Raw genomic sequence first — 27,240 nt, 5'->3', positions numbered from 1 at the left:
GGGGGAAACGGCCAGGTATGGATTCCCTCAAACCTTCAAAAGCTGGGTGTTTTATTTTCAAGAGGGAGTCTTGATTTGAGTTCGGAATGGAGCTTATAACAAAAACTACAAAGACATAAAACCACTCAAACACTGCAGTTCCTAGTATCTTCCTAAAACTCTGATGTGATCACTGGAGTTGAACTATTTATGAAAGTCTTGGATTTGTTCTGAAAAACAGCCTCTCTTACATAAATGAGTGTTCTACAGAGCCTGTTCCTTTCTGCAAATCAGGCAGCAGTAGTTGTAAAATGTTACTTTTTTACGTGATAGGACTTGTTGTACATCTCTAGAATTGACTCCATCTTAATAATGCATACCAAAATAAAGATTTTAACTTAGATTTTAAGTAATTACATTCATGCTACTAGCTCTGCCTTTTTTTTTTTTTTTTTTTTTTTTTTGGGAAGTTACTCCAGAGTAAGTGTTAAAAATTCTTCAGGTATTTTTGCTGCCAATCAGAGGACAAATCACCACTATTTGCACTATCAGGTAATAGCAGAAAAGGAATAAAAAGAGCCAAGAGATTTCAGTTTGGAAGAAAAAGGCAATACTCTTATTTGTTATCAAAGTATCCCCTGCTAATCTTGGCACAAAAAGTAAAACCAGAGCTTCCAAGTTGTTAGAACACATCGACGTGCTAGGAGAGTGGCAAACCTGGAAAGGAAGTGGAAGCTCCGCACTCCTTCCCCTATGCACTTCTGCTTTCTGTTATTCCTGAGCTGAATCCTTTATAAGAAACCGGCAGTCTGGTATAGAAAGAGAGGAGGAGAGAAACCACATATAGAAGTAGCATTACAGAGAGCACCTCATCAGCCTCATTTTGTGACTTAATATCAAATTCCTCTACCTCTTTGCAGGTAAATTATCCTTCTTGTCCTCAGATCTTTCCAATTCTCTCCCTAATACCCCCTAGCTCCTTCCTTAAATACTCCAAACTTTAGCTTTCGGTTAAGAATATGATTTGCTTTTGAGAGTCAGGAGAGAAAATCTGTATAGGAGAATTGCCTGATTTAATTTGATCTTGATACAATCTTGGATCTCCCATTTTCTACCAAGGTCCCATTGATTAAACAAGACACAGAGCTTTTCTTTTCCATCTCTAAGATTTAAAAAAAAAAAAAAATCAATTTCAATCTGTAAAAAACATCTAAGGTTATGAGACTTGATTCCTATTCAGCTCAATGTCAGGTACAAAAAAGTTGATGCCATGCCAAAAATTATCCTCTCCTCCCCTCACCAAATTACACTGGATATGCTCAGAGCAAAACCTTAGGAACACAATGAACGTAGCAGGAGAGGATAAACAAATGAGAACTCAACAACTCTAAGAGTGCTCCAAGTTCTGGCTTTCCCTTTTCTAGTCACTTTGGTGGGTGACTCTAGGCAAGTTGGCTATCTTCTCTGGGCTTCAGACCACACAGTTTGGTATGAACCAATAGGATCAGAAAATCTTCAAAATAGCTTTTAACACTAAATATCTCTATTCTCTACAAAGGAAATTACATATCTTAATGTTTATGAACGCACTTGGCAAGGCTGTCCCATGGATGTCCTTCACCTGAAATATCATGCAATTTGGGTACTTGAGTATACAAGCTCACCAGGGCATATAAACATTTTTGGATGGGAGGATCTTTGGATTGGAGGATGGGAATGAGCTGATATTGGATCCACGGTTCCTTCAGATTCTTAAATGGCCTGACCCAATAAATAAATAAATTAATTAATTTTTAAAAAGGGGTTTAGGATAACTGCAAGACTACACAAAAGTAGACATTAAATGTAGAAAAAAATTTCCAAGATTTGCCCTGAACTATTTTCATCTCAAAGCATGGTATCTAACAACTAAGAGAAGACTAAAATTGACGAGATAAACTGAACTGCTAGAACTTTTCTCTTCGCTACTATCAGCCTGTGATAGTACAAGAAAAACACAAGGCAAAAGTAGCAGGGATTATCCAGAAAAGCAGAGATGAAAATAATTCAGCATTGAAATGCATTATTGTTTTGTCAGATTTACTCTTTCAATCATATTCTGCTTAAATATGTATAATGTAAACATTATGTTTCTTCTAAAGCACTCAAAAGAAGACAGCACCAGAAGACAGACCAGAAAAGCACAACAGAGGGCAAATCTGTCTAAAAGCCTAAAAAGTCAGTCGTCGTGTCCATACTGGAATAGTAAAACCCAGCAGAACAATGCTTATTTGAATATTCTCAAAAGAAAAAGTTTACGTATAAATTAACCTATATATACATAGTTATGTATGTTTATATATATATATATATATATATTCCAGCCACTCAGGTTGGAAACAAGAATACTCCCTATATATATACTAAATATATATATATAGTTAAAAGGTGCTAGAGTCAGATTGCCTGTTCATATCCCAGCTAAGATTATAAATCATAATCACTTACTAGTTATGTAGCCTGAGGCAAGACACTGAATCACTGTGAACTCAAGTTTCTTTGCCTGTAAAATGTGGTAACAACAGTACTTAGGTAAGTTTTGGGGCTTAAATAAGGTATGAGTATTAAAAATAAGCATATAAGAAAAACCCAGAAAAATATTAACGACATTCTAAATCAAATTAGGGTCTATGATAAATATGATCCAGAGAAGAATCAATCTCATTTGATCTACTACTTCCAATTATCAGTTCCAAACTGTTTTTTATTTTACCAAGAGCAACTAGTAGGTGGGAAAAAAAATAATGAAACATCCTTTTCTTTTCCTGACCCCACAAAGTCATTAGAAGTGGTAAGCAGAGAAGTAGCTGAAAGAGGAGTAGAAAGGAAAAGCAGAAGTAAAGGTCCCAGAGTAGCACTGCCCAGCACATCCTTCTGTGATAATGGAAATACACACTGTCCAACATGGTAGCCCCTAGCCACATGTGGCTAGTGCTACTGAGAACATGAATGTCAGTTTCATTAACATTATATTCCCCTATGTAGCTATAGCTACCTTATTGGACAGTACCTCCCGAGATGACCCATAAAATGAATAAAGATTGCAGAAATTTCAGCAAAAAACGAGAGTCTTCTTTCCCAAAGCTGATCATACATTCAATTCAAATTTCTTTGCTTTCAGTGGAGACCTGGTAACCGTGACTTGTTAAAGAAATAAAATGCCAGCTGATCCATCAATATAGTGCAACTCAGTGCTAATGAAAGGATCAGAGATAAGAAGCATGTGGTCCTCTGATATTCTAGAAGGTCCCTAAGGCCACGTTAAATTCAAGCTCACATGCAGCCTGATTCAGTACACGGGATCAGAGCTGTAAAGGTCCATATCAGACCCCCAATGCATCTGTCTCTCCACTGCCAAATAGAAAGTTCCTTAGACAATGCAGACTGAACATCCTTTCGTTTATCCTCAGTTTCTTCAAAAATTCAGAGTTCTGTAAGCCTTTCCCTCTTTCAGAAACACCAGCGTTCCTGGGCAGCTCAGCCTTTCCACTATAAACAAAATCCATATACCACCCATATCTGAAGTATAACGCCAGACTCCTGCTTAGCTGCCCCTGTAATATGGTTTAATTACGATGACTGAACTAATAGGCTGACATCATAGACTTTTACAGGCTGACCCCATGTCATCCTGATGTATCATTTTGCACCAGTTCAGTGCTGTAAATCAATTTAAGATCTCAAGCAGGTTGAAAAGGCTGGTAATGATGCTTTCTCTGCTGTCTCTGGAGACTCTACATTATACACAACTTACATTATTTATAAAGCCTCAATGATGCCTCCATTAGCCTTGTAAGACTACACAAATGAGATCTCTTATACACACACAAGTTGGCCTTGATTATGTAGGCGACTACGGCTTAAATATAGTCATCTAATTACACCTCAGTTTCTTCTTTTTCCTATCTAACTGAGACATTAAATTTTATCTCTAACCCAGAATTACTATAAATCAAAATCACAATCTGAAATTTAGTTTTTAACATTTATTGTTAAATGATTAACTTAATGCTTTAATGAACTTAGTAGGAAAAAATTACTTAAATTGGTTAAGAGGTTAACATTTTTAATTGCCTAAAAATGGTCATTTCTCTAAAATGCAAAGGTCATCAGTTCTTCAAGGGTATAAAACCAATGGACGCTGCAAAAAGGAAAAATGTATTTAGTTACACATCTATGGTTGGAGGGGGTCAAAACTAAATCAAGGACAAATCCCTACCCTCAGAAGAAACCCGATCGTGCCTGTATTCTCCAGAGGCTCGCGCATCACCCACCTCTAGAAAATCATCTCTCATGACCCTGGTTACAGTTTCTTAAGAATTGCAGTATCACACAAATGTACACCACCTGCAGGGAAATATCAAATAACTGCAAATGGGAAAGAGGGAGGGAGAGAGGAGCACAAACACCGTAAGCAGTCCAGCGTACTCAGGCCTGGCACCTACATCAGAATAACAATGATGCAAAATATTTCTACTACTTGAAAATGCTGGAGCCCTGGACATGGGTCCTGCCTTGATTTTTTTTTTTTTTTAATAGTGGTTCCAATACAGCTCAGCTACTTCCCATAAAACGTAAAGTGGTAATTATAAACAAGATGAAAAGTCAACATGGGTAGAGAACAGTTTTCTCATTGTGTTACTGAAAGTAGGCATGTTGTCCACCACAGGCTATTAGAGCAAGAAATGTTCTGAAATGAAGGCATTCTGTGATTTAGGTGCCAAGAGTTCCAGCAACAGGATGACATACCGAAATCATGCAACTTCTGTACCACTGCACATACTTTGGAACTTGAGATGCACTGGAAAGAAGAGAACAGGAGGAAAAAGGAAAAGGCCGGTTGCCCCAGCACTCACGAAAACGATGCTTTCTCAAGGAGATGGTGCTGAGACGCGCTTCGATGTCCAGAAGGGAAGCGTCTCACTATCTTGCACCGCAGACTGAAAAATCGTAAGCGCCTCGGAATAAACAAAAGCCGCAGCTACTGTAGCTGTGAGATCCGGCAGGCATTCGTTCCTCCTCCCTTCCCAAGTACATCAAGGAAACGTCCTCCCTTCCAGCCTACATGTATATTAAGCAACTAGAAAAACAAGCCCACGTCTGTCTCTCTCACACCCACTCCCCCCACCTTCCTGCGGCAGCCACCCCGAGAAGCACTAACAAAGACAGAGGAGTAAATGAACAGTTGTTCAACAGCGAACTCACAAATACACATGCAGTGAGGCAATCGAATCCGGTAAAGGGAAAGGAATGAGACGACACTTGGGAGACGCACGGGGTGTAGGCGGAAGAGAGAAAAAAAAAATTACGCGCCGCCGCCGCCAAGCCTTTGAATAAATCAGAGGGAATTTCGGTGCCGAACTTTCCTTGACCTCGACCCCCAAGGGACTCGTGGGGGCCGAGAAAGGACCCCGTATGGGATGCGGAGGGGCGCAGGGCTCCGGTGTCCCTCTCGTGCCAGACCCGCTCCGCGAGGCGCCGACCGCGGAGAGGGCAGCGCCCGCCGCTGTCCTCCAACTCCCGCAAGGGTCGCCCGGGCCGGCGCGGGACACAATGGGCCGGCGGACAGCGCGGACGGGCCTCGCCCGGCTGCGGAAAGGGAAAGAGAAACGGGGAACGGGCGGAGGGGGAGGGACAGAGGGAGGGGAGGTCCCGCCGCAGCCAGGACGGGGGGCGAGGCTCGGGGCCGAGGAGCGCGGCTTCCCCGCCGCAGACCCAACAAAGACGCGAGGGGAGCCCCGGCCGAAACCTGCCGGGCCGGCTGGGCGCCAGAGCAGGAGGAGGTGGCAGGTTCGCTCCTCGCAGCGGCAGGGAGGCGCCATCATGGGGGGGGGGGGTGTCCCCCGGTCCGCCCCACGCGGGGAAGAGCTCCCTCCCCACCGCAGCCCGCGTCACCGGCCCCGCACAACCGCAGCAGCCCCGCGGGCCCGCGCTTGCCCCACAAGAGGCGGCGGCGGTGCTGGGAAGCTCTAGGCGCCGAGGGAGGGCGGGGACGCGGCAAAGGAGAAAGTTGGGTTCGGGTCTGTTTCGTTTTACCGGGTTGGCGGCGCGCCCGTCCGCGCGGGCGCACGAGTGGCCGGACGAGCGGGGTCCTGTGGCCCCGGTCCGGCCGGCGGGGCGCTGCGCTCGCAGAGTGCCTCCCCGCGCCTCGGCCCGGGCTGAGCCGCTCGGCCTCTCCTTCCTCCTCCCGCCCGCCCGCTCGCTCCCGGAGCCTGGATTGATCTGGTCGCGCTGGCGTCAGGGAGTCGGAGCCGCCCAGCCTCCACTCCTCTGCTGCCAATACCCGGCGCACTCGCCCGCCCGCACGCTCACTCGCTCGCTCACACGCGCACCCGCGCGCCGCCGCCGCTGCCGCCGCCGCCGCCGCGCGACCAGGGATCCTCTCCAAATTCCCGGCCGGCTAGCGCGAGCGAGCGCGGGGCCCGGGCCAGCCACCTCCCCCCCGCCTCGGCCCCACACCCCATTTATTCCGGGGAGAAAAAGCTTTCCTCCCCTGCTTCCTTTAGTCCCGCTAGAGCGGGCTTGGTGCATTATCCTCAAATGAAGTTCGGGGTGCAGTATCTATTTTCCGAACTGCTCATTACCTGTATACCGCGCCCTCCGAACCGGATCGTTAAACGCGGAGTGCTTTTTTGACAATTATCTTTCGAGGTTCTCCTTTCTATGCCTAGTTTCCGTTGCTCTTCACTAACTTTCTGATGTTTTGCGAGCCCCAGAAGCTGCACGGACCCTGAATTGGAGAGTTTAGTACTATTGTATGCGCTTAATACCAAAACCCGAATACATATTATGTGTTTTGTGTCAGTTCAGTATCTAATGATTCAAGTAGGTAACCTAGTTGTTCCAAATAATGACAGATGCCACAACGGAACTCAATTTTTGATCCCATTTCTACAATCTTTTATATGACACCAACCCCTGAAAATAAAAACAAACTGGCTCTCATCTAACCTAATCTGCATAGACATTGAACATATCTTTTGGTAAGAATTAATTTTTCCCTTGGCTAGCTATCTGGAAGCTGGCATGAAATCTTGGATAATTACCATAATGTTGAGTTATGTTTAGAGAGGAATAATTACTCTGAGGAATAAATTTCTCATGAACCCAAAGAATCATTACCATCCGTATAAAGAAAATATCGAACACTGAGGTAAGTTAATAGTACTCTCTAATTGTTCATGGACCTTTTCATGTCCACATTCTATTTTAAATTCTTATTTCCTTTCTTTTTTTTTTAAGATTTTGTTTATTGACAGACAGAGTCACAACTAGGCAGAGAGGCAGGCAGAGAGAGAGAGGAGGAAGCAGGCTCTCCATTGAGCAGAGAGCAGATATGGGGCTGGATCCCAGAAGTCTGGGATCATGACCCTGGGTTCATGGCCTGAGCCGAAGGTAGAGGCTTTAACCCACTGAGCCACCCAGGTGCCCCAATTCTTATTTCTTAATATTTCTGCATTCCATGTTTAATGATTCAAAGGCAATACAAATACAAATCCCATAAAACACAGACAATACCATTTGTAAATTATAGACTGGAGTATTTCAGTTAGTTTCTCTGTTAAACTATTTGAGCACTTCCCGGTCAAATCCTGGACCTCATCTTATTTTCCCTAAAAACAGCATTTGACACAGTTTGTCATTCTCTGCTCCTTGGAATAACAGCTGGAGTGAGCCTTGTGAAATGCCACTTAGATCAGGTCACTCCTCTGCTCAAAACCCTTCCCTGGTAACTAGAATGTGCTATATGCACAATGGAACATTATTCAGTCATTAAAAAGAATGAAATACTGGCACAGGCTGCATGAATGAACCTTGAACAAAGACCACGTATTGGATGCTTCCATTTCTATGAATTTCCAGAATAGGCCTGTCTCTAGAGCCAGAAAGTAGAATCGTGGTTATCTATGTTTGGGGGAGTAGGGAAGTTGGGGAGGAGTGGTAGCTAAGGGTTACAGAGTTTCTTTTGGGGGGTTAAAAAAAACAGTGTTCTAAAATTAGTCTGTGATGGTACTTACATAACTCTGTGGATATCCTAAAAGCCATTGAATCGTACACTTTAAATGGTAAATTATATAGTCTGTGAATTTTGTTTCAATAAAGCTGTTTTAAAAAGACATGACAACTAAACCCATTGTGTGATCCTTGACTGGATCCAGGATTGCAGGAGAAGCTATAAAATGACATGATAGCCTTTACTTTTTATGTTATAAAAATTACAAAATTATTACATTTTAACCTACACATGACCTTTCTGAGTGCAATCCTAGTAGCCACAAATGATAATTATGAACACTACACATGCTTTGCAATTTTATTTTGCCCTTTGTGCAAGTTATTTCTTTAAATGGTAATAAAAACTTGGATACTTTTTGGGGCACTTGGGTGGCTCAGTCATTAAGTGTCTGCCTTTGGCTCAGGTCATGATCTCAGGGTCCTGGGATCAAGCCCCGCATCAGGCTTCCTGCTCGGCTGAAAGCCGGCTTTTCCCTCTCCCACTTCGTCTGCTTGTATTTCCTCTCTTGGTGTCTCTCTCTCTCTCTCTCTCTCTCTGTCAAATAAATAAAATCTTAAAAAAAAAAATCACGGATACTTTTTTTAAAAGGACAGTATTGGGATAATTGTCAAAGCTTGAATGTGGCATGTGTATTAATATCATTGTATGAAAAAAATCTTCCCTGGGCTCCCCATTTCATTCAAAATAAGAGTTCTTACAATGCACAAAACTCTCACTTACATGCCCTCCTGACTCTTCCTTTCCCATTCTCACCTGGTCTCCTACTCTCTTCCTAGCCTACTTCCTCAAGTCGTCCTGGCCTTTCAACAAGTCCTGAGGCAACCTGGGCACAGTCCCACCTCAGGGCCTTCACACTAGCTGTGTCCTCCCCCTCTCCCTGATCAGGTCTTCATCCAAGTGTTCCCCTTTCAGTGAGGCCCACCCTGGCCACTCTACCTAAAATTCTATCCACCCCTCTCAAACACACGTATCTTGTAATCCTCTTTGCCTATCACTACCTAACTACTTACTTGGCCAGAAGAGCAGGACTTTGGTTCTGTTCTGTTCATTCCTATTCCCTCAGAGCCTAGGGTAGTATCTAGCACTCTGTGGGAGCTTATTAAATACCTGTTGAATGAATGAATGAATGAATGAATGAATGGAGTACTGTTCTAATTACTGGGCAGCATATAACGGCAAACTTCACCGATAAAAATCCCTGCTCTCATCAAAGAAGAATAAATACACAAATATGTTAGGTGGTGGGTGGTACATGGGATGGAAGAGGCCAGGTAGAAGGGACTGGGAATGGGGGAGGTTGCTATTTCTATAGGGTTAAGGTAAAGCTTCCTAATAAGAAGTCTTGGAGGAAGAGAGGGGCATGCCATTGATCTAGGGGGAGGGTCTCCAAACTCCCAAGCAGAGTATAGAGCAAGTGCAAGGCCCCTGAACCTGCGTCTACTTCACCCATTCGGGGAAGAGCTAGGAGGCCAGAGCACTGATGCAACAGAGAAGCTAGACACAGGAGGGAAGACAGTGTGTGGGCCCAGATGCACCTGGCTGGTGGCTGCAGGGCAGGAACATAGGGAAGTTTTCTTCTACTGCTTCTCTTCTCTTAGTGAAATAGCCACAGACTCTACTTCTTGAGAGTGGTGAGGGTGGGAGAGACTATGGAGGTTGGGAAGGAGAGAAGCAGATATGAAAGAGTTATCTTCTGGGAGAGTTTGAGAGCAAATGAACTACGCAAATGTGGTAGGATTGCCGGGCAGTGCTACTAAGTGCCCATTTGAGGTTAGTGGTCATGAATTTAAAGCAAGACCAGTCAGCAGAGCTGTGGAGTTTTTCCAGCCCTGTGGGACTAAGGGGATGGCGCTAGGGTTTTGCAGGTGGATGTGATGGAGGGAAAGAGGGTCAGAGAGCAGAGGGTGTGGGCAGCGGAGTAACTGTGGTGGGCTGTGGGAAGGAGGAAAGGGAGGACATAAAGGAGTAGAGGACAAAGGAAAGGTATAGGATCAATGGATTGAAGGTCCTAGTGGAGTCTAATAATTGCTGGAGTTGGGCCCCACTCCCAAATGCTGGGAACAGTCTGAGAATGGGATGCTTGGAATAGTGGAGCTGGGGCAGGTGGGGGAAATGCCAAAATCTAGCGGTGTGACAGAGAAAGTGGGTGACTAAGGCAGGGAGAAGGGCAAGCTCCTCAAAGAGGAGGAGGTATCAAGGAACTGAAGGCAAACTAATTATGTTATTGAGCTAGCTTGCTTAAAAAACAAAAACAAAACATAACCACTAATGTACAATAAGGTGAGCCCTTAAAAGTGGCTGCCAATAATAAATATGCAAAATATGAACCCACACATTTCTTTAAGAGATGGCTCTACTCAACAGAAAAGTATATGTAATGTGGGATTTGTGTAGCAGCTCCTTAAGTGAATTTAAATGAATCAATTACCCTGGAATGAGCCCACCAAGGATCACTGGTGTGATATTCTACCCATTAAACAGGAATGTTCCAGTGATAGCTAAAGTTGGGGGAAAAGAGCAAATTATGAATTTTTGATGTTGAAATGCCTCTGTTCTCTCATTGCACCTTTTCCTCCAGAGAGTTTTTGGCTGCTTGTGATCAGGAATGTGTTTAGGCATGCTGTTTTGTATCTCCATGGGAAGACCCTACTGGCCTTCTAAGGAATATGAGGGTGGGAGCTGTGTCTCGTTGTTTCCCTGCTGCATGCCCAGCGTTTACACAGACCCATCACAGGAAACACTCAAACATTTGCTGAAGGAATGAATATCTAATTGAACTGCGGTGAAAATTCCAATCGGTGTCTTTCTTAAAGTGGGGCATACTTCACAGAAAGCATTTTTTCTCGCGATCGCTTTCACTCTGAAGTCTGAATTTCTAATTTATCATTTATTGAAATGTACTTAAACTTCTAATTTAAAATTTCTAGTTACAAATGCTAGGAATTTGCCCTAAACGTTGTTAGCCCCTTTTCTAAGGATTTCTTAACAGTCTGGAACACTACAAGTTCTGTGTGAACATTTTACGGTAATTATCATCATGACAGAATTTTATAGGAATTCCCCCAGTTTCTGAAGTTTGTGGGGCACTCTATAATCTTTGCTTAGCAAAATTGTTCTCTGGGACCTCATTTCCAGGCAGGGGTCAGGCAGGAGAGTGTTTACAGCATCTAGACACAGGCCGTGGAAGACTATTTCTTCCTCCATTTGCCTGCCACACACAACTTGAATGTTGTTATTCCCCAAAGCCTCCCAGTGAATGTTAATGCTACTGAACTCCTAAAATATAATACAGCGACAGCATTTCTGCTTATCTGTTCCTTTATTAATTTGACCATTATTAACAAAGACTTACCCCAGTTTTATGAATTTACTACCTGTTGTTCAAACTGTTGTTTCTAACAAATGTTCAGACCTACATACGTGCCCCCACACTAAACTGCTGACTTGTCACATCTACTCCCTGCCAGTTAAATCATATGGGGAGAAGTTTCCATGGGTTCATTCCTTTCCTAAGATGTTCACGTCTTTCTCCAAATGCTCTCACGTCCTTCCTTTCCCATTGCTCCCAGATGCATGGATCCTGTGCCTAGACCTCTGTGGTGGCCCTCAGGCTGTCCTCCTTGCTTCCGGTGACCCTTGTATCATTCTAATTGCTGAATAATCTCCCACAAGGAGTTGTTTGTCCAAGTCATTCCCCTGACTCAAAAGTTCAATGGGTCAGCAGTGCCTCCCAATAGACTTCCAACTCTGAGGACTGGTACCCAAGGTCCCTTGAAGTATGACCGGGACCCACATTTCCCTGCCTAGTCTCCTTCATCCTCCCACACAAACATGGGCAAATTGACAATGCACTCCAAAGCACTTAAATATGATATTTTTTGTTCATACTTCCATATGATCCCAGCATCTCCAGTTTTCAAAATTCTACCTGTTCTTTAAGGTCCAACATCATCTCCTAGCCATTAAACAAACAAACCAAAATACTTCCTAAACTTGGGATGGATGGGTTTATTGAGCTCAAAATCAAAATCCTCATTTTAACCAATGAAGGAGATGAAGTCTAATGAAGTTCTATAATTTGCCCAAGGTCAAATAACTAGTAAATGGCAGAATCAGGTCCAATTCTGAGCCTCCTAATCCAGAGTAATCTCTTCTCCTTACCAAAGCCTCATCCCTAAGACCTCCTCTGCTCCCTTCCTCATGCTGTGCCCCATGTTCTCTGTCGCTGTGTGTCGTATGTCATATATAATTCATCCTTTGACTCATTAACTACGTATCATGAAGTCCCACAGGTACATTGTAGAGATGGATGAATAATGACTAGCCTTTTCTCCCACAAAGAGCTAGGTTTTTTTTCCTCACTGACACAATATTTTGACACAAATCTCATGAAAAGGGTCACATTCCATTGCTGTTATATATCAAATTCGTAATAGCTTGAGTTTACTGGGCATTTACCTGGAACAATGTAAACACCTGAGAGGCATCATCTTACAGTCTGAGAACCTCCCTATGAGATAGATAACACCCTCCTCATCCGCTGGTAGTCTCAGCGCCTACTGAAGATGGTGTGTGGAGAACACTAGCGATAACGGTAATAACTAATACTGACTTTGTGTTTACAATTTTCTAGGCACTGTTTCGAGCACCTTATATATATGTTATTAAGTCCTTTATCCTTCAAAACAACCTGATGATATAGTTATTGCATTGTCTCCATTTTACAGATGAAGGAAATGAAGCACCAGATGTGAAGCGACTTGCCTAAGGTCACACAGCATTTAATGGGCATGGTATCTCATATATTGTACTTGTTCAATTAAAGTAGTCAGTTCTCTTTTCACTGAATGTTCCTAGCCCCTACAGTGTGCTGGACACAATTTCTGCCTCTGAAGTCAAGTGTTTTAGGTAGATCGTACCAGCAAAATATTTAGTAGACTGATCAGTTTTTTAGGTTTTAACGACTACCTGATGTTAAAAAAAAAAAAAAAATCTAAATAACTTTGCCTCTGGTAGCAATTTCTCTTCTCTAAACCTGCAACCACTGGCAAGTTTGCCCAAGTTCAAAGACGAGTTTTGGCTGCCTTTAACACAAAAACTAAATGACAGTAGCTTAAGCAATAAAGACATTGACATTATCTCTTCCAAAAAGGAGATCAGAAATAGGAATTCCGGGGGTGGTGAGGCAACTCAAAGATGTCAGGGCTGAGATCGCTGTGATTTCCTTGTCCACGCCCTCATTGTTGATTATTAAACGGCTGCTGTAGCTCTACTCATCATGTCTGCATTCCAGGCTGGAAAAAAAAAAAGGACAAGGACAAAAGGGGTAAACTGAGTCTGGAGCCTGTTAAGGAACACGTGCTACCACCACCACCTGCGGTAAGCCGTCACTACTACCGTGACATCTGCCTACTTCTCATTAGTAAATATTGTCATACGGCCTCCTCTACTTGCAAAGATGACTGGGAAATGTCACTTTTTGTTTAATCCTAGAAAACTGCCACAACAGATGGTATTTCTGCTAGTGATGAAGAAGGAGAAGGATGAATGCAGTGATGTGTTCCACATGGTTCATACTGGCTTATGAGAGCCAATGGTTAAATTTTCAGGATTTTTTACAACTAGTTGTTAAACACCTCAGTAGCCTGAAATTGGTCACAGTGGGAATCTTTACACCACAAAAATTGAACACCACAAATTAAGGCCTTCAAAAAAAAAAAAAAAAGCCAGTTGTCAAACATTTACCAGCATGCCACTAAATATTGGATGGGTGACTAGGAGTCCCAGAAGGTTTTTTATTTTGTCTTATTATATTTGTCATTTATTTCCAACTAGAGTGGCTAAGACTCATGTACACTTAGGCAGGCAATCTTTTGAAGTTCTTGGTATATTAATAATTGTCCTCTCTTTATTCCATAGAAATGTTAGGCATAGGCACTGACATTGTGTCTTGGTATTTCCTCAGAGAACATACAAGTTATTCTTTGGTAGTCAGTCAGGGATGTCATGAAAATATTGTAAATGTCTATTCAAGAACTTGAAAAGGTTTTGCGTTAAAAATAGTCTGTTCTTGGGGCGCCTGGGTGGCTCAGTTGTTAAGATCTGCCTTCGGCTCAGGTCATGATCCCAGGATCTTGGGATCGAGCCCCACATTGGGCTCCCTGCTGTGCTGGAAAGCCTGTTTCTCCCACTTCCCCTGCTTGTGTTCCCTCTCTTGCTGTCTCTCTCTATATCAAATAAATAAATAAATAAAAATCTTTTAAAAAAAAATAGCGTGTTCTGGTAACTGAAACAGCCTCTCTGTATTTGAAGCAATTTTTCTATTAGGGCCTGCCTAAGACAGAGCAGCTTTGTTAAGCTAAGGTATAACTTCACTGAGGTATAAAAAAAATCCTTTAAAATAATTTCTTCTTCTACAATGTGTTCCTGAGAAAAGAGTAAAGTGGAATATTTTCTCCTGCTGGTTATGAGGAGGAATCGGTAGTTTCTCACTCTTAAGGAGGAAACTCCCCAGGTAGGTCTTTTTTGCTTTTCTTTTGAACACAAACAGGCACTTAAAAACACAGCACTCATAGGGACAAAGACTGCCTTCCCTTCGGTTTGAAGGAGGCAATAAGAAGAATGGTTTCCAGAGTGGAGCCAAAAAGGAGCAGAGAATCTCAAGGGCTTGTGAACATGAACTTGCCCTAGGGGTCTTGCCTCTAAAATAGAATTTAGGTTATTTAGAAATAAGCACTAGTAACAAAGTCACATACGAATTAGAGTTGCAAAATGTACCTTAGATTTTTCTTTTTCTATTACTGTGATAAATGGACGAGAAGCCTTTGAGATTTTGCATTGACGTTTCCCTTAAGTTTTTATTTCTTTGGATACTATATTTTAGGCCAAAAATTTTTAATGTTGTTTTATCACCTTTAAAGTCTGTTATATAATTGAAAGTAGTAAGCGGGGTTTTTTTGTTGTTGTTGTTTAAAAGGTTTTTCCTTAAAAATCTTGCTTTGGAGGATTTGTTATAGCTACTGTTATCCAACTGCCGCAGTTGCGAGGAAGATCCTTATTGGAAAATAAAAACACTGATCAATAACGATCAATCTAGAAGGCTCAGGTAGCCAACTGAACCAACCACATTTGAGCTCCGTCCAGGATTTTTTTGGAGGTCGCTCAATAAATAACACCTGCTTCCTGTCCTGAGTATGGAGACAAACCAGAACCAAACCCAGAAGTCAGACAGAGGGAACTCGAAATATGATCTTCATTAATTATAAAGTGTATTGCAACATTTAGCCAGGGATCTGTGGCCAAATTGGCTTGCTAATATTTCACCTCCAAATTGGAAAGCCTCAGGCATTCGCAGAGTGGAACAGCCCACGGGCTACAATTTACTTGCACAGCTGTGGATCAGAAAGGTCATTCCCTCACAGAATGCTCTTCTTCTAGACTCTTAGAGGATTCTTTAAACCCAGATAGCTCATCCTTCAAAGAAAGCCAAATGTTGCCCTTTTCCACCTGAGACAAGGTGATCAGGTTTTTTTTTTTTCTGTTTCTTTGTTTTCTTTTTCTTTCTTTTTTTTTTTTTCAGTTAACAGAAATGCTCCACTCTGCAGAAACAAAGTCCCCTAAAGTGTGCATTTTATTTTTAAGGAGTTCAAACTCAGATTTTATTCATTTTAAAGTTTTCGCAGTTGGATGAACATCCAAAGCTATAATTGCTGAGTTAAAATGCCTTGTGCACAACCTAGGGAGAGAAAATAATAGGTAAAACATGGGAAGATGACTCTAGAGGGTCCTGGCCAAAGCCAAAGAATAATATTAATTCAGTCAGGCAATGTTTATTCAGTACAGTTTCAGACATTAGAGTTACTCTGGAGAACGGCAGCTTTTATTCTTGTTTGACACATATTTTAATTGGGGAGACACATGATGAGCAGGGGAAGACTAGATAAATTAAGATGTGGTCATTTAAGCTGTGAGAACCTAAAACAGGGCAACGTGACAGTGGCTTCGCGGAGTGGGCAGGGTTCTACCTTTTTTTTTTTTTTAAGATTTTATTTATTTATTGTCAGAGAGAGACAGAGAAAGAGAGAACACAAGCACGGGGAGCGGCAGGCAGAGGGAGAAGCAGGCTCCCCGCTGAGCAAGGACCCTGTTCCGGGACTAGATTCCAGGACTTTGGGATCATGACCTGAGACGAAGGCAGACGCTTAGCTGACTGAGCCACCTAGGCGTCCCAGGGTTCTACTTTAGATGGGGTGGCCAGAGAGGGCCTACCTGAGGGGAGAACTTTGAGCTGAGGCGTGGACAACAAGAAAGAAGCTGAAGAAGTTATAGGTCCTTTGGAGCCCCTCATAAGGACACTGGGTTTTATTCCAAGTGCAACGGGAAGTTGTTGAATAGTTTTAAGCAGGAAAGACACAGGATTTGGGTTACATTTTCCTGACTTCTCTGTAGAAAAGTGCAAACAACAGAAAAATCAAAAGTGAAATCAGGTAGACCAGGAAGGAAGCTGCTGCCGTGGTCACAAGAGAAAGTGGTAGGTTGTATTGGGGATTAATGATGGTGATGGACCAAAGAGGGGAGAATGCTCTAAGTGAAGATAAACACTTCTTTTACTATAAACCTCAAGAGACCAAAGATTGGGGCAGGGAGAGTTATCCTTTCGTGATGACTTGAGTTCCTATAAATTTCAGGATATATAGCTAGCTAGCTGCTAGCTAGAGATACATAGATATAAATATATAGATATAGATAGATATGGATATTGCTTGTCACACATTTTTATTTTCCAACCATACTCTAAACAACCTCACGTCTTCTCATCAAAAATAAAGAATTATAGAATTTTTCCACCTCCTTTTCCAGCTCCTTTTTATTCCCCTCTTGTGTTAACTTTTCCTCTTTATGGCCCCTTCCCCTAAACAATAAATGTGCTCTAATATCTTCCCTTCTAGAAACACCATATATCTATACAAACATTTACAAACATACAAAAAAGAGCCACAAAAATAAAATCCCTCTTGTCCCCAAATATTTTTCTATTTATTTCTCTGTCTATTCTGTGTCCCTTCTCATCCAACCTTTTTGAGAGAGTGGTTTATACTTCCCACCATCTTTGTTTTCTTAGATCCCATTCACCCTTTGACCCGCTGTAACCTGATTTCAGGTTGCACCAGGGCATCGAAACTGTTCTTGCTAAGCTAGAGCCTCTGCATACTGCTGGTAAGTTGTGTATATACAACCTAGCCCTGGTTAAGAGTTCCTTGACGTTCATACTGCCAAATCCAATGAATGCTTGTCTGTCTTCTGCAGGATGCTTCAGATTTACTGGACACTATGCCATCATTTGTTCCCTCTCAAAAACTCTGGCTTTGTGAAAGCTGGCCATCATGCTGATATTCATTCCTAGAGAACTAGTCGAATTAACATACTGGAGTACTTTGGAACTACAATAAGGAATTAGGATTATTTTCTATATGTTCCATGAATGTACCTGCAGTGTATATTTTAAGCGACCAAAGTAAGGGGGAATAAAGTATGTATAGTTTTCATCTATGTGGTATGTTATCATCTGTTTTAAGAAAATGGAGGGGGAGGTAAGGGAGATAGTGGTTGGGTTATGGACACTGGGGAAGGTATGTGCTATGGTGAGTGTTGTGAAGTGTGTAAACCTGGTGATTCACAGACCTGTACCCTTGGGGCTAATAATACATTATATGTTAATTTTGTTTAAAAATTTAAAAAAAGAAAATGGAGGGATATGAATGTATATCTCTATATATTTGCTAATAACAAAACAAAAATGAAAAGACAAACCAAAACTTTAAAAAGTTTATACATTGGGGAGAGAGAATAAAGTGAAGAAAATGAGGATAGAAACTAGATTTCACTAAATATACCATGTTTTTAGATTTGACTTTGGAACCAGGGAAATGTTTTGCCTAATTATAAAGCAAAGATAGTTTTTAAAAAGAAACAGTAAAAAAAAACAAAACACTAAAATAAAAATGAACAAATGAGCCTAACTGTGAATCAAACCTGTGGCATACAGAGAAGGAATATTTCAAATGACAACAAATACAGTAATCTGGTGTAAATACTTAGTGGTATATAATCTAAAGACAAAAAGAACTTAAAAAAAACAGGACTATTTTCAGAAGTCATATTGTTAGTGATGATATTTGGCATTTTTATTTTGAAATTTTAATAAAAATATATAATAAAAATAATTATTTTAACACTGTTGCAAACCAAGACTTTCAGCATAAGGCAAAATCAATACAAAAACATATTCAAATGACTTAACTACAAGTTATTTGATCTTTTTTTTTTTAAGGATTTTTATTTATTTATTTGACAGAGAGATCACAAGTAGGCAGAGAGGCAGGCAGAGAGAGAGGGGGAAGCAGACTGCCTGCTGAACAGAGAGCCCGATGCTGGGCTCGATTCCAGGACCCCGAGATCATGACCTGAGCCAAAGGCAGAGGCTTTAGCCCACTGAGCCACCAAGGCACCCCTGATCTTATTTTTGAATTGGGAACATTGGTATGAACTTATGAAATATTTTGTCTAAAAATACATATTGCTTGGCTCTTTGGAGGAAAAAATTCTAGAAATAATTAGCACTGTAATAGCAATGAGCACCTTTGGCTCCCAAACTGTAGTCTCTGGTTACCATGTCCCATTAAAGAAACTCAAACTTTTTTGAGAAATAACTGATTCCAGATCTGGAGTAAGAAATGTGTACGATAGACTGTGAGTCATCTTGTCATACCAGAAAGCAAGGAAGCTAGCAATTGCTCCTGGAGTTATTTCAGAAAGCTCAAGGATGAATTTAAAGAAGCTCCTATAAGCCAAAGATGGGATAATTTGTACATCAATAAAATACTTGCAATAGATTGAAATACACAAAAATACTTAAATTAATGACTTTATGACAATACTTTGAAAACATCCCTTATTTGATCACATTAGATGCTAGGGAACCAACTTATATTGAAACCCGCTAAATAAAAAGAAAGAGTGATGCGTTTATCCTGCCTTTCTTATATGACTATTCCTCCAGATAACCAAATAGATGATACGGGAAAGTTTCTCTTTAGAAAAGTAATCCCATTAACAAATGAAAAAGGGATGCATGAAAAGAATGATGGAATCCTAATACTACTATATTGTAATTTCCAATCAAATAATGGATCTAGATGATAATCATCAAAGGCCACTCTATCACCAAAACAAAGATACCAGAAGTGCACAGTACCTCCTGTGAAGGTATTCCTGCCAAAAAATGGAATCTAAATTGGTCAAGCCCTGCCTCTACATCTAAATTACCAATATACAGGAAGTGTGGTAGATGCAGGAATATATTCAATGACACATGGAGACGTTTAGCAAAGTCCAGAATGTGAGAAATTCTAAAGGCCCAGTTTCTTCAATAAATAACTAGCCAAGAAAAGTAGAGGCTGGGGTGGGATGGGGGACTGTCAGTTAAAAGAGATCTAAGAGATCTGCATTGTGCAGATCTTCTCTGGCTCCTTCTTCAACCAAAAAAAAAAAAAAGGAAAACCCAAAAAATTATGAGACAATTAGGAAAATTTGGATACTAAAATTTTAATGTTTTAATGATATTATGGAATTGTTACCTTTTTTTGCTGAGATAATGATATTGTTAATGATATTTTTTCAAAAGAGCTCTTATCTTCTAGAGATGTCTACTGAAATATTTGCTAATGAATCTGTATGACACCTACTTTGTTTCAAAAATAATACAGTTTAGTTGGCAGGAGGGAGTAGGCAGAGATATAAGTATAATAATATTGAAAAAAAATAAGTAAAATAAGACTGGTCATGAGTTGACCATTGCTGATGGCTCTATGGGAAATCATTATACTATTCTTCCTACTCCTTGTGTTTTAAGTTTTATATAATAAAAAGCAAAACAAGTGAATAAAAACCCTTGGCTTCCAAAGCACTGAGCTCACCAGTTCTCTTCTACCTCTCTGACCATTTCCTTTTCCCTCTTTTTGTGTGCTCCTTCTTTGCCCGTCCTATAAAATTTGGTGTTTCATTTTCAGCTTGTTGCTCTTTTGACCTGATCTACTCCCCTTGAGTGATTTCATTCAGGAATTTCATGGCTTTGACTACTACCTATCGAGTCCAGAGGGGTTCCAGACCGGTGTCTCTGGCCCAGAGCTCTCTCTGATCTTCCAATTCTCACATCCATCCATCTAATGCTTATACTCTCCCAGAAATCTTGCATATCTTTTACATGTGACATATCTCAAACTGATCACCATCCTCACCCAAAATGTGCCCTTGACTCTAGAGTATCTGCCACTGTCAATGGCACCACTCAGAGTTACCCAAACTAGAAACCTGGGCGTCTGTCTTGTGCTTTCTATCTCATCTCCCGTATCATCAGGCACTGTTGATTTTCTCTCCTGCGTATTTCCCGAGTCTATTACTCATTTGTTTATTCAGTGAGGGTTTATTTATTTTTTTAAAGATTTTATTTATTTATTTGACAGGCAGAGATTACCAGTAGGCAGAGAGGTAGGCAGAGAGAGAGAGAGAGAGAGGAGGAAGCAGGCTCCCTGTGGCGCAGAGAGCCCAACGCGGGGCTCGATCCCAGGATCCTGAGATCATGACCTGAGCTAAAGGCAGAGGCTTTAACCCACTGAGCCACCCAGGCGCCCCTCAGTGAGGGTTTATTGAGCCCTATCACATGCCAGGCACTAGTCTAGGGGTTGGAAATACAAAATTAAACAAAACAGACAAAATCCCTGCTCTCACAGAGTTTATATTTTAGTTCTATATTTGACTTTAGATGTTCCTTCTCTCTTTCCTAAATTAGTGATACAGCCTCCTAAGTAGTGTCCAGCCTAGGCTTCTTCAGGAACATCCTACACAATAGTGGTTCTCAAAATGTGGTTCCTGCAGCCACAGACGATCTCCTGGAACTTGCTAGGAATGCAAATCCTCGGGTCTCATACCAGGCCTCCTGAGTGAGAAACTAAGAGAGTGGGGCCCAGAAATCTGTTTTAAAGGCCTTTAGGGTGATCCTGACGCACATGCTAACATTTGAAATCCACTTTCCTACAAAACCACCCGAGAGATTTGTCTAGAATGCAGGTCTGACCATGCTGTCTCCCATTTAAAAACTTGCAGAAGAATTGTGCTGAATGCAGGAAAGAGCCCAAACTCTGTGGAAAGGTACACAGGGCCCTCCATGATTGGCTCCAGCCTGCCCCATCTCAACCATCAACTGAACACACCCTCTTCTCTTTGGGCTTAATTCTGGCCTGACTTCCTCTAAGATTTCCCTCGTTGTTATCTCCCACCCAGTCAAAAGCCCTTCTTGTGTGTGTTTATAATCCTGCATCTTTGGCTATCATTGTATATAGCACATATAAGCAGAAGAATGTGTCCAGGGTTCTGGAACCAGATAAGTAGTGTGAGTTTGGACAAGAAACTCATGGTCTTCACTTCTTCATCTACAAAACAGATTAATAGGTCCTAAATCTTAAGATTGTGAGAATTGTGTATAGTGCTGGATGGCACTTGGTAAGAGCTCTGTGCTACCTATTTTTATAAATTACCTTTAAATTCCTTTTTTTTTAAGATTTAAAGATTTTATTTCTTTATTTTGACAGAGAGGCAGCATAGGCGAGTGGGGGGGAGGGGCAGAGGGAGAAGGAGAGAGAGACTCCCAAGCAGACTCGTGCTGAGTGTGGAGCCCTATGTGGGGCTCGATCGCATGACCCCGAGATCATGACCTGAGCAAAATCAAGAGTCAGTCCCTTAACCAACTGAGCCACCCCAGGCGCCCCATGAATTATCTTTGTGTGTGCATCTCCTCACTAGATTATGAACTGCTTGAGGGCAAGTGCCTGGGTGTTATTCAGCAATGTGTTCAAAACACCTAGCATAGGCTCTGCCACAAAACAGGTGCTCAACACATATTTGTAAATGGGTTAATTTCCCAGATGTTCATTTCAATTCAGACAGAAGACTCAATGAGTGGGTTCTGTTTCAGTCTCTGTTGTTAAGTGATCATTATATTGTTTATGGTGAAACGTTTACTAATAGAGCAGTACACTGAATCAAATCTGAAAAGTATGACAAATACATGTTATAATTTACTTGACTTTACTCCACATAGGTTTTTAAAAATGTCAATAATGCTAATTGTGTGGAACAATCTCGCTACCATTTTATTCTTTTGACAAAATTGCTTTCACACATTTAAATGGTCCTTTTCCTAACAAGGAAATGTGTATAAATGATAAAAGGCTATTTGCTGCTGAGTTTTACTCCTACTTTCTTTTTTAATTTTATTTTTTATAAACATATAATATATTTTTATCCCCAGGGATACAGGTCTGTGAATCGCCAGGTTTACACACTTCACAGCACTCACCGTAGCACATACCCTCCCCAGTGTCCATAACCCCACCCCCACTCTCCCAACCCCCCTCCCCCCATCAACCCTCAGTTTGTTTTGTGAGATTAAGAGTCACTTATGGTTTGTCTCCCTCCCAATCCCATCTTGTTTCATTTACTCTTCTCCTAACCCCTTAACCCACCATGTTGCATCTCCTCTCCCTCATATCAGGGAGATCATATGATAGTTGTCTTTCTCCAATTGACTTATTTCGCTAAGCATGATACCCTCTAGTTCCATCCATGTCGTCGCAAATGGCAAGATTTCATTTCTTTTGAAGGCTGCATAGTATTCCATTGTGTATATATACCACCTCTTCTTTATCCATTCGTCTGTTGATGGACATCTAAGTTCTTTCCATAGTTTGGCTATTGTAGACATTGCTGCTATGAACATTCGGGTGGACGTGCCCCTTTGGATCACTACGTTTGTATCTTTAGGGTAAATACCCAGCAGTGCAATTGCTGGGTCATAGGGTAGTTCTATTTTCAACATTTTGAACCTCCATGCTGTTTTCCAGAGTGGTTGCACCAGCTTGCATTCCCACCCACAGTGTAGGAGGGTTCCCCTTTCTCCGCATCCTCATCACCATCTGTCATTTCCTGACTTGTTGATTTTAGCCATTCTGACTGGTGTGAGGTGATATCTCATTGTGGTTTTGATTTGTATTTCCCTGATGCCGAGTAATGTGGAACACTTTTTCATGTGTCTGTTGGCCACCTGGATGTCTCCTTTGCAGAAATGTCTGTTCATGTCCTCTGCCCATTTCTTTGTTGGATTGGATTCTTTGTTCTTTGGGTGTTGAGTTTGCTAAGTTCTTTATCGATTTTGGACACTAGCCCTTTATCTGATATGTCATTTGCAAATATCTTCTCCCATTCTGTCAGTTGTCTTTTGGTTTTGTTAACTGTTTCCTTTGCTGTGCAAAAGCTTTTGATCTTGATAAAATCCCAATAGTTCATTTTTGCCCTTGCTTCCCTTGCCTTTGGTGATGTTCCTAGGAAGATGTTGCTGCGGCTGAGGTCAAAGAGGTTGTTGCCTGTGTTCTCCTCAAGGATTTGGATGGATTCCTTTCTCACATTGAGATCCTTCATCCATTTTGAGTCTATTTTCATGTGTGGTATAAGGAAATGATCCAATTTCATTTTTCTGCATGTGGCTGTCCAATTTTCCCAACACCATTTATTGAAGAGGCTGTCTTTTTTCCATTGGACATTCTTTCCTGCTTTGTCGAAGATGAGTTGACCATAGAGTTGAGGGTCTATTTCTGGGCTCTCTATTCTGTTCCATTGATCTATGTGTCTGTTTTTGTGCCAGTACCATGCTGTCTTGATGATGACAGCTTTGTAATAGAGCTTGAAGTCCGGAATGGTGATGCCACCAACTTTGGCTTTCTTTTTCAATATTCCTTTGGCTATTCGAGGTCTTTTCTGGTTCCATATAAATTTTAGGATTATTTGTTCCATTTCTTTGAAAAAAATGGATGGTACTTTGATAGGAATTGCATTAAATGTGTAGATTGCTTTAGGTAGCATAGACATTTTCACAATATTTATTCTTCCAATCCAGGAGCATGGAACACTTTTCCATTTCTTTGTGTCTTCCTCAATTTCTTTCATGACTACTTTATAGTTTTCTGTGTATAGATTCTTAGTCTCTTTGGTTAGGTTTATTCCTAGGTATCTTATAGTTTTGGGTGCAATTGTAAATGGGATGGACTCCTTAATTTCTCTTTCTTCTGTCTTGTTGTTGGTGTAGAGAAAATGCAACTGATTTCTGTGCATTGATTTTATATCCTGACACTTTACTGAATTCCTGTACAAGTTCTAGCAGTTTTGGAGTGGAGTCTTTTGGGTTTTCCACATATAGTATCATATCATCTGCAAAGAGTGATAGTTTGACTTCTTCTTTGCTGATTTGGATGCCTTTAATTTCCTTTTGTTGTCTGATTCCTGAGGCTAGGACTTCTAGTACTATGTTGAATAGCAGTGGTGATAACGGACATCCCTGCCGTGTTCCTGACCTTAGCGGAAAAGCTTTCAGTTTTTCTCCATTGAGAATGATATTTGCGGTGGGTTTGTCATAGATGGCTTTGATAATATTGAGGTATGTGCCGTCTATCCCTACACTTTGAAGAGTTTTGATCAGGAAGGGATGCTGTACTTTGTCAAATGCTTTTTCAGCATCTATGGAGAGTATCATATGATTCTTGTTCTTTCTTTTATTAATGTGTTGTATCACATTGATTGATTTGCGGATGTTGAACCAACCTTGCAGCCCTGGAATAAATCCCACTTGGTCGTGGTGAATAATCCTTTTAATGTACTGTTGAATCCTATTGGCTAGTATTTTGGCGAGAATTTTTGCATCTGTGTTCATCAAGGATATTGGTCTGTAGTTCTCTTTTTTGATGGGATCCTTGTCTGGTTTTGGGATCAAGGTGATGCTGGCCTCATAAAATGAGTGTGCAAGTTTTCCTTCCATTTCTATTTTTTGGAACAGTTTCAGGAGAATAAGAATTAGTTCTTCTTTAAATGTTTGGTAGAATTCCCCTGGGAAGCCATCCGGCCCTGGGCTTTTGTTTGTTTGGAGATTTTTGATGACTGTTTCAATCTCCTTACTGGTATGGGTCTGTTCAGGCTTTCTATTTCTTCCTGGTTCAGTTGTGGTAGTTTATATGTCTCTAGGAATGCATCCATTTCTTCCCGATTGTCAAATTTGTTGGCGTAGAGTTGCTCATAGTATGTTCTTATTATTGTCTGTATTTCTTTGGTGTTAGTTGTGATCTCTCCTCTTTCATTCATGATTTTATTTATTTGGGTCCTTTCTCTTTTCTTTTTGATAAGTCTGGTCAGGGGTTTATCGATCTTATTAATTCTTTCAAAGAACCAGCTCCTAGTTTCGTTGATTTGTTCTATTGTTTTTTTGGTTTCTATTTCATTGATTTCTGCTCTGATCTTTATGATTTCTCTTCTCCTGCTGGGTTTAGGGTTTCTTTCTTGTTCTTTTTCCACCTCTTTTAGGTGTACGGTTAGGTTGTGTACCTGAGACCTTTCTTCTTTCTTGAGAAAGGTTTGTACCGCTATATATTTTCCTCTCAGGACTGCCTTTGTTGTGTCCCACAGATTTTGAACCGTTGTGTTTTCATTATCATTTGTTTCCATGAATTTTTTCAATTCTTCTTTAATTTCCTGGTTGACCCTTTCATTCTTTAGAAGGATGCTGTTTAGTCTCCATGTATTTGGGTTCTTTCCAAATTTCCTCTTGTGATTGAGTTCTAGCTTCAGAGCGTTGTGGTCTGAAAATATGCAGGGAATGATTCCAATCTTTTGATAATGGTTGAGACCTGATTTAGGACCGAGAATGTGATCTATTCTGGAGAATGTTCCATGTGCACTAGAGAAGAATGTGTATTCTGTTGCTTTGGGATGAAATGTTCTGAATATATCTGTGATGTCCATCTGGTCCAGTGTGTCATTTAAGGCCTTTATTTCCTTGTTGCTCTTTTGCTTGGATGATCTGTCCATTTCAGTGAGGGGAGTGTTAAAGTCCCCTAATATTATTGTATTATTGTCGATGTGTTTCTTTGATTTTGTTATTAATCCTACTTTCTTTTTTTTTCTAAGATTTTATTTATTTATTTGACAGACAGAGATCACATGTAGGCAGAGAGGCAGGCAAAGAGAGAGGGCGAAGCAGGCTCCCTGCTGAGCAGAGAGCCCGATGTGGGGCTCAATCCCAGGACCCTGGGATCATGACCTGAGCCAAAGGCAGAGGCTTTAACCCACTGAGCCATCCAGGTGCCCCACCCCTACTTTCACAGTAGTGAGAATCCAGCCTGAATAAGCCCTCAATGTGTTTGTTTTCCCCGCTCAAGTTTTCTGAAGCCTGTTGTTCTTCCAGTCTTTCCAAGTCCTGTGCTTTGCCATTCCCAATTCTGCAGATCTGAATGAGATATAAGCTTTTCAGGCCAGAGAGATCCTGTGCCTTTTTAATATTCTACCTTGCGAAACTCTTCCCAGACCAAAAGCAGCAAGATACAGTTGATTTTCTAGGTCATTCTCAATATTAGCATAAAGGAAAAAAATATTGTACGAAGTCCCAGAAAAAATGCAGCAATGGAGTTTTCTGACAGTGTAACCAGGTTTTCATCAAAGATAAAACATTCTTCTTTCCCAGGAAGTAGAGGTTACCCTGACCCTTTCCATGACTCCTCAGGGAAATCAACTATTATGAGTGCATGCTCAGCCACAAGAATTCTTGGGTAAGGTATGTCTTATCGTCTTCTCAATTCTTTTCACTTAGTCTGGGCACTGCAGTCAGCCTTAGACCTCAAGCATCCCTGACCCTGTGGTTCCTCAAATTATAGAGAAAGAAACTTCTTTCCCCATATCCTCTATTACTTCCTGGACACACATGATTCAATGCTGGCTAACCCTCAGAGGGAGGGAAACACACAGTTTGGGATAGGTCTTAAGGTGTTGTCCCTTATGTTTGTCATCTTTTATGTGTTAGAATATCTGGCATCAGGCCCAGAAAGGTAGGATTTACTTCTGCTTCCCTGAAGCTGTTTCCCCTAGGTAGGGACCCTGTTCGGTAAGCAAATGTGCTTTGGCTCAGTTTGCCTTAAAGGGACCTAGACTGACGCCCTCCATCACACAAGCTTTCTCCCTTGTATACTTGTATTAATGTGTTCCTTCCTCTCTCCAGTCCTCTCCCAGAAAGTGTCTCCGTTTCGAGTAGCGTTTTCAATGGACAAAAATGAGCC

General features: G+C 41.3%; 1 protein-coding gene across 4 annotated transcripts in view; it reads right to left on the bottom strand.

Moving 5' to 3' along the window:
* SMAD1 (SMAD family member 1) overlaps positions 1-6,187 on the bottom strand; it is a 74,196-nt gene extending 68,009 nt beyond the window's left edge. Inside the window, exon 1 of one of the 4 annotated variants that reach the window (XM_047717560.1) lies at positions 6,055-6,187. The gene's annotated coding sequence lies outside the window, so the exon portion shown is untranslated. Of the gene's footprint in view, positions 1-2,466; positions 2,487-4,767; positions 5,158-5,223; positions 5,559-6,054 lie in introns of those variants that run through there. The other 3 variants (XM_047717563.1, XM_047717561.1, XM_047717564.1) reach the window with 3 other exon arrangements.
* Between the last annotated feature and the right edge of the window lie 21,053 nt (positions 6,188-27,240).

The sequence above is a fragment of the Lutra lutra genome, chromosome 2 (assembly GCF_902655055.1).
Source record: "Lutra lutra chromosome 2, mLutLut1.2, whole genome shotgun sequence".
Classification (NCBI taxonomy): Eukaryota; Metazoa; Chordata; class Mammalia; order Carnivora; family Mustelidae; genus Lutra; species Lutra lutra.
This window is presented reverse-complemented; position numbering and strand designations above follow the sequence as displayed.